Source organism: Prinia subflava, chromosome 9 (genome assembly GCF_021018805.1).
Source record: "Prinia subflava isolate CZ2003 ecotype Zambia chromosome 9, Cam_Psub_1.2, whole genome shotgun sequence".
In the NCBI taxonomy this organism is placed as follows: Eukaryota; Metazoa; Chordata; class Aves; order Passeriformes; family Cisticolidae; genus Prinia; species Prinia subflava.
In genome coordinates this window covers 19,448,284-19,461,676 of record NC_086255.1, presented here as the reverse complement: position 1 = coordinate 19,461,676, position 13,393 = coordinate 19,448,284, and the positions used below count along the sequence as shown (strand labels likewise).

At 44.0% G+C, this 13,393-nt stretch overlaps 1 protein-coding gene across 5 annotated transcripts in view; it reads right to left on the bottom strand.

The window, feature by feature from the left end:
• The window catches only part of TLL2 (tolloid like 2), an 85,563-nt gene that overhangs the window by 40,805 nt on the left and 31,365 nt on the right, over positions 1 to 13,393 (bottom strand). The gene's annotated exons all lie outside the window — the stretch shown is intronic.

Here is a 13,393-nt window from a genome sequence, read left to right as displayed (position 1 = left end):
AAACTCTAATCTCACTCATACAGACAGGGAGCATCCACAGGCTTGTGTCCCACAAGAGTGTTTGGAATCAAAAATGATGACTTTAGAAGATCCTTTGCTGATTCACTTGAGTTTTTAGGCATTTCCTATCATCACGATGCCTAAAGATATCTCAAAAATTAAAGTTACTTGACAGACATTTAGTCCTCTTTGATTCTTTCCATGAGAGGACTAATGTAGTATCCCAGAAGAACTGATATGCCATTAGCAATAAATAAGGAAGCCAAGAAATAGACCTTGTATCTGACAGCATCTGCACATAGGTTGCAGGTAATGTGTAGGTCCTGTTGTCCCCTCAACACATTCCTGAAGTTGTATCTCTCTGTCAGACTACTCTGTCACATCCAAAAGCAGAAAATATTCCACTGCTCCAGAGCATGAAATGCCCATGTATGTACTGAAGTCCATTATCACTGGAAACACTAAAGAGGAGAAGGGAGATTTTCAGTTTGACACTGTGCTCTGTGGAAAGCCAATAAAAGCAGGTTTGGTATCCCACAAACACATGACACTGTCTTTAATGGACATCCAGCAGTTAACAAGCCTCCCAAAATCACTTTCATCCTCAGTACGTTCCACCCACTGCTGTGCTAGACCAGACTCCTCTTTCTTCAGCCTGACTGAGTTTTGTCTGCTTCTCCCACAACCAGTTGAAGAAACAGGATTTGTTAGGTCATCTCTCCATGCAGAGAGCTGCAGTAAATCTCCTAAACCCTCTTCACCTCCACATTTTTGTAATTCAATTCTTCCTAATAATTTGTCCTACTTAGCAGCTGCAACTCCAGCAGAACACTGCTGGACCCCCTAACTAGGTAACTTAGTTTCTGTGCATGACCTGGCAGACACACAAAAGAGATTCTCTACTCAGGCTGGGGAATATTTCATCTTCTACCTACAGTGCACTTGTACAACAACTTGTTTTTCTGTTTCTCACAGACCAGCACTGCCAAGGGACCTTGGCTAACTGAAGGAAATGTCCAGTAGCTTGAAAGCACCACAAATCTGAGATAAATGCACCATGTCTGCAAGCATGCCTGAAGAACAGGTGTATAAATTGTTTTCAGGAACTAGAATCAGCCTGAGGTGGTAAGTAAGGGTCCAGCGAAGCAGAAAGCAGCAGGCTGGGGCATTGTTGGGAAGAAAGCAGTTTCTTTCACTCTCCCAGGAGAGGAAAATGAAAATCCAATTTTGTTAAATGAAGTCCAAGTTGTTCAGCTGAAACCAAAACAAAGGACAAGATATTAAGAAAGAGAGAGAGTGCACAAAACACACCACCAAAAGTACACTGTTTGCAGTTCCCTTGCACCACCAGCACAGGCAAAAGATGTGCAACCTAAGGAAGACCAGGAAGCAGACTCCATCCAGTACCCTTACTTCCAGTAAGAGAGGCTGGGACTTGGAGAAGTAGTAATATATATCAGACCTGAAAATGTGTCTTCTACAAGATGCAATTTTGGATTGAAGGTGTTTATTGCTGTGCATGTTCTGGTTAGGTTTTTTTGCTTAAGCCCAGATAGTCTGAATCATGAAAGAGAGGACAATCAGATCTCTTGCTAACTAAAGCTTCTGTGCTTCTTCCTCTTGTTTATGGACCATGAAGGGGTTCTTGTCTGAAAAAAGAAGAGGAAAGCCAGGCAAAGCAGTGAAGCAGCCTGCTGGTGAATCAGAATGCATGCAGTTGGCCCAAAAAACCCTACCACCCTCCTACTGGGTTCATTTAAGACCCTAAAGCTGCTTGAGGGGCAGCTGACTTCCAAAACATTTTAGGACCATCCATCTTTGAATTTTCATCTGAAAACGCTACTCTGAGGCAAGATGAGTTACCCTGCCAAAAACAAAGGAGAAACAGCACTCTATCCTGAGTCAAGCTTCATTTTCAAGTGATGTCTATCTATAATGTTAGTCTAAAACCCAACTGCTGACAACAGGAATAATGAATGTCTGAAAAATTGCAGCCTGAGAACACAGAATATTCTTACATGGGAAATTAGGTGGGATGATGCTTGTGTCACCTCCCTTTGTTCCAAATGGTAAAGGTTCCCATCAAAATCAAAACCACTTCCAGAACAGGCCCACACCAGGATAATTTTCACTCTCCAGACCAATGAAGAATCTCTTCATGTTCACAGAGTTTTCCTTCCCCTTTTGTGGTTGCTGTCCACACAGGGAAAGTGTTCCACAGCTGAATTTTGAAGGTAGCTACCACCCATATGCTCATCACCTCTGCTGAGGACAAAGGAGTCCACAGTGAGCACTGAGGACTTTGAGAGATTTTCCAATTTTTCTGATTTAGCAGAGAGTAACTTGGCTGTGCACATAATTATTTGCTCTCAGGTGAATTGAACCGCAGCAAGACTTTTTCTAATATGTCTTACTGTGGAGAAAAGGCCATTTCAGAGCTGGGTCACAACACAGTGACAAAAAAAAATACTTCTGAAAAATTATTAACAATTTCACCTCCTCTACTTATGTCTTAGAACACCTGACTTTCATAGTCTCACTCAATATATAGGCTATTCACACGCCACAGCTCAGAGACTGGATTTCAAACAGAGACTGCAAGGAAGCACCAACAAAACCAAGTAGTGCAGTTAACATTAAACACTAGTCATCCTTCAGAGTTTCAGTTCTGGTGAGTTCTATCATACTATAAACATCAGAGAAGCTCTTGGAAAAACAGGATAAGTCAAACAACGTTAGATGCATTTTTTAACTTCATTAACCAGTGGTCAAGAACTGTTTAGCATAGGAAAAAACTTTATTTCACCTGGTTTTCTAAGCACAGAAAAAGTGATGATTTTATTAAAACGATTTCTGCTGGGAAAATGCATTCAGAATGCAGAACAGATGTTTCCCAAAGCTGGTGGAGAGTCTAGAGCAAAAACCTTTCATAAACCCCTGTACCCTGGAGATCTGAGCAAATGATTTGAGATATATCCTTCAGCATTTCCTGTCAGTGGAATAGCCGAAGTTCCCTCAATTTACTTAAAGAAAAATAAATTAAAGAAAGGAAGAATTGTGAACTCCAAATTCCCTGCAGGAATCTGTTTTTCATATTCAGAGTAAGCTGACTAGATGCAATAACTCAGGAGAGTCCCAAGGTCCTGAGACTTGACAGACAAATGTGTCATCTCCACATCAGCTGTGAATGCTTGTGCAGGGAAGGAGGACAGTGGCCTCACAGGGAAGCTCGTGAGAGGAGGAAGGTGAGCACAGCTGAGCAAACCCAGGGCTGCCACAGACATGAGCTACAAAGCACTTAATGGAGCAGGGTCTTCTGCTGGCCATACTCTGGTATTTGGAGTGGTACAGCAGGCAGAGCAGAAGCACAGGCAGCACCATTCCCAAACACCCTGTATTTTCACTGGATACTCCCTGCTCTTCTGGAAGTGGCAACATCACTTTTATACTGTGATGCACCTTGTTTTTAAAGAAGGCATTGCAAGAAGAGTGACAATCTGACCCAACCTCTCCACCAACCTTTCAACTGAGAGTTAGTGCTTAAGGGGATCAACATTTTCTGGATAAAAGGAAGGACTGAGAAGACTGAAAGGGGTCTTTTCTTGTGGGCTGTAACAATCACTTCTGTTCCCTAGGGTAAAAAGATGGATAAATGAGAGATAGAAGAAAGAAAAAAGTTACCTACAACCTATGCCATCTCACTGGTTTCTTCCAGGAAGAAAGAGCCTGCAAGTACAGTGCTTTTACTGAGGCAAGTGAAAGTGAAAAGCTGAAGTGAGTACGTGAGTATTCTGGCCATGTGCATGTCTGTTGTTTAGCCAGGTTTCCACACATGGTATAAGACTTCTCCTCTCCCAGCATATAAATTGAGTAATGCATAGTACCAACTATCTCCATCCCCTTGCACTTGATTTCTTGTCAATCTAATGGGTCAGGATCTAGTCCTAACAGGTGTCTGCCTCACTACTACATTCCTCTCAATTCACAAAAATCACCTTCCCTCCCTGTCTCTCTTTTGGAAGGAAAGAGAAACAAGTGAACTTACAGGCAACAAGGGAACTGGAGGAGCTGGGTTGTGTTCATCCATTGCTGTCCTGGTAGACAGTACCAGCCTCACAGCCCTCCTTGGCCGACATTCCTTTCCTTCTGACCTGCAGAGCCTAATTACTTCAGCCTCAGTGCACCCCAGGCTGCTCTGGACAGGGCCATACACTGTACACATATTCCTGTGCTGCCCTGCAGCAGCTCCCAGCCCTGCTCCAGCTGTGGCTTCCAGGGAGTGCCTGGGGGTCTCCACAACCCAGCCAGCCCACTCCTCCCCTTCAGCCTTCCTAATACTCTTGTTTTCCCCCTACCTTGTTTATACTGGATAAAAATTAACTTTAAATGAAAACACTTACATGGGAAGCTAAGTTATGTTTGAATGGAATTAAAGCTCCTTTCATGGAGAATGCTTTGTGCCACTAGAGAGACCTTTCTTCCACTTCACTTTCTGCCTAGACATTCAGACGCTCACAGTCCTGGAGCTTCTTGGAGAGTTTTTGGTACCTTCTTATGCCCTGGGAGCCTGAACCATGTTTAACAGGCAGCTGAACAGCCTAAGCAGATATAGATGAGATACATCATCTACCTACAAACTCCACCACAGCTCATTCAAAGAGCACCTGAAACCAAGTGCCAAGCCATGGAAGCTCAGGCAGGAGCCAGCACTGAGGTTGGAGAAGTAGGACTTAACACTTTGGGAGCACAACCCAAATGTAGCCACCATTGGTAACCTTAGACCTTCCCCCAGGGTTTCCCTCACTCCTTGGTGAAACAGGTGTCCAAACCATTTGCTGCCATGAGCAGAGCCATGGTGGAGCTGAGGACTAAGGGCAGAGGCACTCTCCTCACTGGGCCAGCTGCCCTGTCCTTCCCAGGGACAGCTGCAGTTTGCAGGGGGAACACAAACCCACCGTACCACAAACTGACTCCAGGATTCAGCAACTGCAACCACTGAAGAAAAGGAGTGGCTAGTCTCCTCCCTATCACAGCCTGATGCATCTCACACTCCTTTTTCCCCTCTAGGAAGTGGAATGGGCAAGATAATCTGAATATTTCCTTTTGCTTCTGATCTTTGCCCTGGAGAAACTTGTTACCCGTTCCCTGGGGCTGTCCAAGTCACCATCTGGCCTCAGACCTACAACAGCAAACACAGTCCAGTGTTCCAGCCTAAAACTAATTTGCTTTCTTTTCCCACTTGACAGCTGAATAAATACTTTGTCCTCATCATTTGAAAAGGGGAGCCACAGCAAAGGGGTTTTATCCACTGCAGCTACAAGCATCAGCCTTGTCTCCAAATTAAGCCTGAACAAGTGGCTCAAGTGAACACATTTATTCCACAAACGTAACCCCTTTCTGTTCAGAATCAACCACAAGTAGTTTACAACTTCTAATTTATTTGTTGTTTGCTATTGTCCAACAAGCCATTTTGGCAACTGATTGTTCCCTGGACCTTCCAGACATTTTTCTTACTGGTGTGTCTTTTATTTCGTGGACATAGCAACATTCCTGCTTGAAAGTGGAGAGCCTGAGGGTCAGGACAACCCAGCCATTTTTTCAGAGTGACCATCCTGCAATGACTGCTCTCAGAGCTTATTAGACCCTATTCCTTCATGGGCTGTTTCTGCCTTCAAACTCATTTGCCTAAAACACGCTCAGAAATGACAAATCAGCTTATGTAATGGAGGCAAATACAATTTTTCATTTGAGCAAATATGCAAAGAAATTGGGCATTTGCCCAGCTCTGAAGCACAAATGCATGATTTAGTCAATTCTACAGTTATTGGCTAAGCACTGTCGAATTTTACAATTAGAGTAATGGATTTAACTTCCAATGTAATTTCCATATGGATAAACTGATCCCCTCAAGTACATTTGCCCATGTGTTCCCTTCATCACAGTTAATTAATATAAAGCTATTTAATAACCTCCACTTAAACACAAAAGACCATTCAGACTCTTCTGGCATCAATAAAAGGAACAGCCTCCAAATGTGATACACCAGCTGTAGACGAGAGCAAAAGAAAATTTAATTAAGAGCGATCAAGAGCACGGCAGTTGCAAACAGAAATCAGATGTTATAAATGCTCCTACATGGTGATTATCCCAGCTCCTGAAAGGGTTAATAGTGCCAACCAGTACCAACTTCCAGGTGTTTTAGATGTGCCCAAGAGACCTTTGGGGATGGGGAAAATAGTGGGGCTGGGAGCCGAAGCCTGGCAAAGTTAAGTGGGGAGCAGCAGGGAGTCAGCATCGTGTGCAGCAGCGCTTCAGCAGCCATGCCCAAAGCTGCAGCTAAGCTCAGAGCTTATGGTGGCAGCATGCTGAACAGGAAGAAATACAGAAACAGGCTCTTTGGAAGCAGCTTCAACCATGGCATCAACGGATAGTTTCTGCAGATGTTTTTGCATGCTGAAATAATGTTAATTGCTCATTAACAAAATCCGTGCTATTTAATTTCTGAAGTGCAGCATTTGACAAGAGTGATACTGAGTTACTTGCCTTCCTGGATGATTTCTGAAAGAAGGATATGAATTGTGACTCACAAGATAAGCACAACTAAAGTTTCCACTAAGAATGAGTAAGTGGCAGAGTTTGAAATAGCTGGGGATTTTTGTTACAATGGAGAAAGCTTTATTGCTTGGATGGATTCATTTGAGCAATATTGCAGAGCTCATAAAACCTCTAAAAAAAACTGTGTAAGGCTGAACATTGACTGCACAGCAGAAATCAAACCACTTATTTTGACAGGTGGAAGGCCACTGTCCAGAAAACTTGATTTCAGGGAACAGTGCATTTACAAAACAAACTTTGTGGTGCATGTGACCAGCTGCCACTGGGAACTTATACAGGAGGAAAAAGAATATGTTAGTCCACAGTGGAGCAAGTGGAGGAAGTAGCAGGGAACTCTGGAGCAAGTAACAGGGCTGTGTCATTCAGGTTGTGCTCTGTCCATCCAGGCATACTCAGCACCTATTGCTTGGGACTGTCTTTACCCTGCCCTGCAGAACCTTTATCACAAGCAAAGGAGAAAAAGGAGATAGATTTCATTTCTCTGTTTGTCATAAGTCTGGAACACCACAGCCATGTGTGTAAAGGAATACTGCAAGCCCACTAGTTCCCACCTGGTTTCAAAGCAATATGTCTTACTGAAAAGGCTCCAGCTGAAAGAAAATCAGAGCCTGCGTATCTGTTGGTGGGACAGGTGGAGTAAAGACTCTAGCACCTCTTGTTGCCACTCAGGCAGATCAGAAGCAGCACTCACTGCACAGGAAGGCACTGGATAGCCCTTGAGAACACGCAGATGTGGCCAACAATCCAACTTCCCCACTCCTGACAGCTGTGCTGTCCTGACTCAGGGTTTCACCTTTCAAGAGAGCTCTGTCCCCTTTGCAAATATACATGCTCCATGCTTCAGCATCTTGACCTGATCACCTTCTCTCCTCTCACACCATCAAGCACCACACTGGCAGGTTCTAGTCCTGAGACTAGAAAAAGTGCATCCCTAAGATGAGAAAAATCCCTCTCAATAACTTCCAGAAAAGACTTCAAGCTGGCACTCAGAAACCCATAAAGAAAAGCATTTGGTATGAAAATATCAAACCTAAAGATAGGTATTTTCTAGTGGAAGAATCTTAACTACAGGGGGAATTAGAACATTCATCAGCTAAGGGTATGGGGTTTCTAGACAGTTATCTTTATGCTCAAGAAAATCAGGCAAGCCTGAGAAGGTTGCAAGAGGACTGTGAAACTCTGGGTTCAGAGAAAAAAAGCAGAGTATCTGCTTTTCTGCAAAGAGAAGGTCACTGGCTTATTGCACAGAAGTGTGGATTTGGGATGGGATTACTCAGAAAAGCAGTGCCAACAGGAACACCCTCAGCTCTAGAGGACCTAACTCAGCTCTTCCAAAGGGAAGCTCCTGCTATGCCTTAGCAAACTACAGAACTGTGGGAAACTCATTTCATGGTTGTCTGCTCTGGTAAAACCCCTGATTGAATCGACTCACAGAGGTAAACATTTGGGCTAGTCATAGGAAAATCATTTGGCACAGCTAACCAAACCTCAGCATCAGGCCAGGCTCTAGGCACCTACCTTCCCACTCCTGAGGCTCCCCTTCCTGTTAAGAATGTGCCTGGATTGCAAGGAGACATCCCCAGAGTGCATGTCACGTGTTGTGGAAAACTGAAAGGAGGTATGCAGACAGCTGGACAGAGCCCTCAGACAGGTCTGTTGGAACAAAGATGCTCCTCTACTCACACAGGAGGAAACAACCTTCATGAAAGATTTCCCAGGGAAAGAGCAGAGAGCTCACAGATGTGGGTTATGTTACAGCACGTACATAGTTACTTGCATTCCTCCTGGCCAAATATGACCAATACAGTTCAGGTTAAGTTAGCACAACCCATAGACTTGCTCTAAGCCTAAACAAATTAAAGATTAGGCTCCAAGCAGCCCTGAATTCTATGTCTCTGTGGTTCTGTGAAATCCAGCAATGCTGAATTTCTTCTACTCCGAACCAAGTGACATTACAGTAGAGCACCAAATATGAATTACAAGGGGAAAACTAGCTGAGTTTGGCAAGCATGTGTCAAGTCAGCTGAATTTAACAGTCTTGCTTTCAAATCCACAAATCATATCTTTCCTGGAATCTCAGTTAGTCACAGTCTAAATCCCTGGATTGTGCAGTCTTCTAGAAGTATATTTTGCACTAAGTTAAATTTCACTAGAAACACACCAGTAGCATTCAAGAGGACTCTGATGTAATGTGCAGCACTACTACTGGCCACAGCCTCTACACTGAGGAAGCTCTCACAAAGTGAAACAGCAGAAACCCTGCTTGTGACTGCCACCAGCACTTTCAGCATTCTGCCAGAGAAGCCTTGTTCTCTACCCTGAAGTTAAGCAGCACAATTCTCAGCAGGAGAGCAGCACTCCAGCAAGTAAAGCCAGCTCACATGGGAATCAATGCCTTTCCTCAAGAATACAACCAGAGACAGTGACCACGAGCATCCTGAAACAAGAAAAAGCAAAGCATCCTGTTGCAGATAGGCCCTTGGGTAGATGTGGTGAAGCAGCAGAGTAAGCTGCCTGTATTTTCACAGCACACTCAAGAACAGCAGAGCTGCTGCCAATGAACCAGGTCCCTGCTCTTAAGACAAGGTTTAATGCAGAACTCCTGTCTGCCTCATTTGTTGGAGAATTAATGAGATGAATTTGCTGTCAGAGCTCCAGTCACTGACAGCAGTCTCTGTTTCCCCTGATGTCAGTAGAGAGCCTGGGTTCAAATACATCCCTCTCCCAGCTGCACTCTTATCTGAAGCATTACCCTAGCTAGAAAAGGTGCTCTTTCAATTTCTTCTGTCTGTCATTTGTGACAGTGTGAAAGGCTCATCAAGGCCTTCAAGCCATGAGCCTAAAAACCTCTCAGGAGGAGAGAGGTAAAGAAACTTGTTTTGACTGTTCTTGAAAAGCATTCTTGGCAGCAGTGGGATATGGAGTCAGCTTCTTAGCAGCAAGCCCAGCACAGCATGACATCACTGGGGCAGCCAGCCTCCCTTGGCTTCTGGTCTGCTGCTGCCAAACCCTGAAGAGACAAACTTGCCCTCCTCACTCACAGAGGTCCTTTCAGGACTAGAAACTGTCTCTGTGATACAAAAATCAGCTGAAGGGGTAATGTATCAGAAAAGTCCTCATAATCCCTAAAATGCCCATAAAAACTTAAATCTAGCCAGTTAGTATTGAACAGGCACATACATCTAAGAGGCATAGCAAGAAATAAGGTTTTCCTCCTCTGTGGCTCATGCTTCAGCAGATAATCACCTTGCACCAGTGGACTCATTGGGGTCCAAGAGTGGTGGTGACACTGCAATTTCCCAGCCTGCCTCTGGATTCTCTTTTTTTCCCATTGCAGCAGATGAATCCTCAAAGCTTTCAGTCAAATTTCATCTAAAGTAAATTATATTGTAAAAGCAGATACTTTCACTAGAGTTAAAAAAATGAGAAACTTTTCACAACTGTAAGCTTTTTGAAAAATCTTTCATCAAAGTGATTAGGAGTGGCGATGCATGGGCTTGCTGAGATAGCACTCACTGGCAGATCTCCAGGCAACAGATTCATTTCATTATGTTCTGAACCATTACTGTCTCTCCACAAGTCCAAATCCTAAGGGCATCCATTTGAACAACAATGCATGAGAACACCTGATTTTTATAGTAAACGTAACATCTAAACTTGATCCCACAGGCACAGAGCTAAGGAGGCAGCTAAGACCTGCGTTTTAACAATATGCCTTATTGTTTGTCCCTTCTTCTAGTTGCACAACATTTTTAAAGAAGAGGAGAAATTCCTTGCTTGGCAGATTTTATGTGGTATTACAGATGGCAGGATGAGCAGGTGATGTGGGGGACATAGGTCTGCAAAATCTCTCATAAAGCAAAAACAAAAAGACCACAAGCAAGTCTCTGAATTTAGGACTTAGGTTCAAAGGAGAATAGCCAATGAGGGAAAATAAAAATCCTGCTTTAGAAAATTAGAAAAGTCTTATCCCCACTCAAAGGTCAAATGTTCAAGTTTAAATAGGTCTTTTACCAGATCACTGATTAGAATAAAACTAGGTTTCAGGTAAAACAGAGCTGAAGTTGAGAGACCTGTGGAAACGAGCCCAGAAGCCATGTAGCAATCACAATCTAAAATTGGGTTGGAGGACAGCACTTTGGAAAAAACCTTTAGAAAACCATGAAAGGGTCTTGACAAGAAATTAACTAGTTGGTAGCTCTGAGCCCTCTTGGAAGAGCACATCTCTTGGCATTCACTCACAGTAAATCTGCACTGCATGCAAATACCCTCTACTAACTCACACAGCTCAGAGCTTTAACCAAGTCAGAGATCAACATGAAGACATCTAACAACTAACTTAGATTAAAAGGGCTCCACTCAGCCATAGACCACCAGCATGCCTGCCTTTCCCTCAACAGGGCCTGAAGAAAATTCCACTTGTATAAATGCACCAGAGAAGGACATTTGCACACAAGAAAACCTATTGCAGATTTCAGATGCTTGACCTGTGCTCTTCCTGATAAAATTTTAGGAAAGAAGCTGCTTTGGAGCAGATAAGACCACTCACATGAATAAGGACTACCAGGTCATGTGCTGCACTCCAGAAGGCTTCAAGTACACAACACAAGTGATGCAATTCCCTGTGCAATGTCAATTCCCAATGTGATCACTCGCACAAAAGAATCTTCTGGGTATACTGGACAGAGAAATCCAGACAAAGCCAGGGTAACATCATTGCTGGAGCACTGAAGTCAGGTACCAAGGAGACAGCCACCCCTAAAATCCCCATGAGTAGTTTTTGAGGGGACTGCCAGAGAGCTCTGAGCCAGAATTCCTCAGAAGGAAGGAACCATGATCCTGCTCTGCTACTTTACCAAGGAGACAATGCCATGTGGCCCATTGCTTTCAGATACTAGGAATAAAACACTAACTCCAGTATTTGCTGAGAAAATGCTTGGAAACACTGAACATCAAGGCATTCCACTCTCAAGCAGGATCACAAATTTTTTAAGTTTCTGAAAAATTACCATGGCATTTCTGCAAGCAGGAAGTTAATGGAGAAAACAAGCCTGAAGCACACTCATGCTGTGAAATTAAGCTCAGGACAGAGATCCGTGGCAGAATCCAAACAGTTCTCTGATTCCCTGCCCCTCTCTCTCAAGGACCCAGAGAAGTACCTAGCCATTTTCTAGACAATGACTGGGAGAGGACAAAGAAGGGGAAAACCTGAAACATCTGACAGTCTCTGTCTTTACCAGCCAAGACAAAGCTTTCCCTCAAGCAGTAAAACGTCGTTGGATCCAGAGGACCACGTGTTCCACCACTCCTAAATGCATGGGAACCTCAGAGCCTGGCAGCTGCAGATGCTCCACACAAGCTATTAGGGTACACACCTATAAACAGCCCAGCAGTGTCAAATGGCACAGTTTTCCCTTCTCCTCCCAGCTGAACAGCATTTTCTGGGAACAAGGGAACAACACCAGGCAAGAAGAATGCCTGGCCCAGTGACATGTTCGGAGCTGCAGCTCTCAGATACGAAGCGCCTGTGTGTCTGTATATACGTATTAAGTACTTCCTCCACTATACAACTAATCCGATTAACAGCTTTAGGAAACTCTGAAATGTTATAATTCAAGGGGTTCCATTCATAGAGGGTCTTAGGCTGTTTCTGTACAGAGGTTGCATTCTTCCCACTGGAAATAAAGCAGGGAGTAGGATTTTCTCCCAGGGAAGAATGGAGCCCAATCCCCACCATGCTGAAGTAGGCCACCCTCTTACAATTCACATGAGTGTCAAACAAGCATCACAAGAGAAAAATCAACCCTTCCTGCTCCTGCAGAGAGCCCCTCACAGGGCAGGTGACCATAGATGTCCCTCTGTGTGTGCTCTGCAGAAGGCATCACGGTCATGGGTGCTACCCATTTGTCAGCTGCACTCCCAGGGGTACAAATGAAACCTGCTAGAGATAAGGACAAGGGAAAGTGAGTGAGGTGACATCTCCGTTCACCCAAGGCAAAGCACTGTATGATGCACCAGTAAAAAGTGGGAGGAAGAGACTGGTCCAACCACACCACACGACCAAGGCTGTAAGAGACCAGTGCCAGCATTACATAATACAGATGTGAGTTATAAAATCCAGTTCATTTTTCAGATGGCACAGGTCTGGCACCAGTGCCAAGTGAAAGAAATGTGCTAGACATGACAGCTAAAAAAAGTTACCAGAGAAAACTGATCCATTCGAACATCATCTGACTGCTTTCCCATAGTGTCCTCATCTAACTTCAGGAGTCAACAAAGGGATGTGAAAGAGATTAATGCTGCCAGTCCCACCTAGTGCTCATTTTCTGATCTCTTCTGCTCCTAATAACCTACCATCTAAAGAATGTGTGACAGCCAAAAGCATGATATGAATGGGCCAAGTGACACAACAATGCAGGACAATGCCATTTCCAGGGAGCTAACCATAATCTGAAGAACTGAACAGCCATTCTCTATCCAGAATTTCTGTTACATTGACAATTAGATATGCTTGTGTTGGATGTGCTGTCTTGTCTTCCACACTCATCCCCAGAACCAGGCCTACACGGCGCTTAGATGCTCTGAAGCCAAAGCTAGGAAGTTACCAGGAAAGAGAACCAGCCACCAGTGCTTTCAAATGATATATGAGCTGAGTTGCACAGGGGTCAGATTTTTGCCTCTACCCACCCTCTCACCCTACTTGCTAACCTAGAGGAAGAACAGCAAAGAAAACCAGAAGTTTGTTCTGTCCCTCTGGTACCCCTCAGAGCTCAGACTT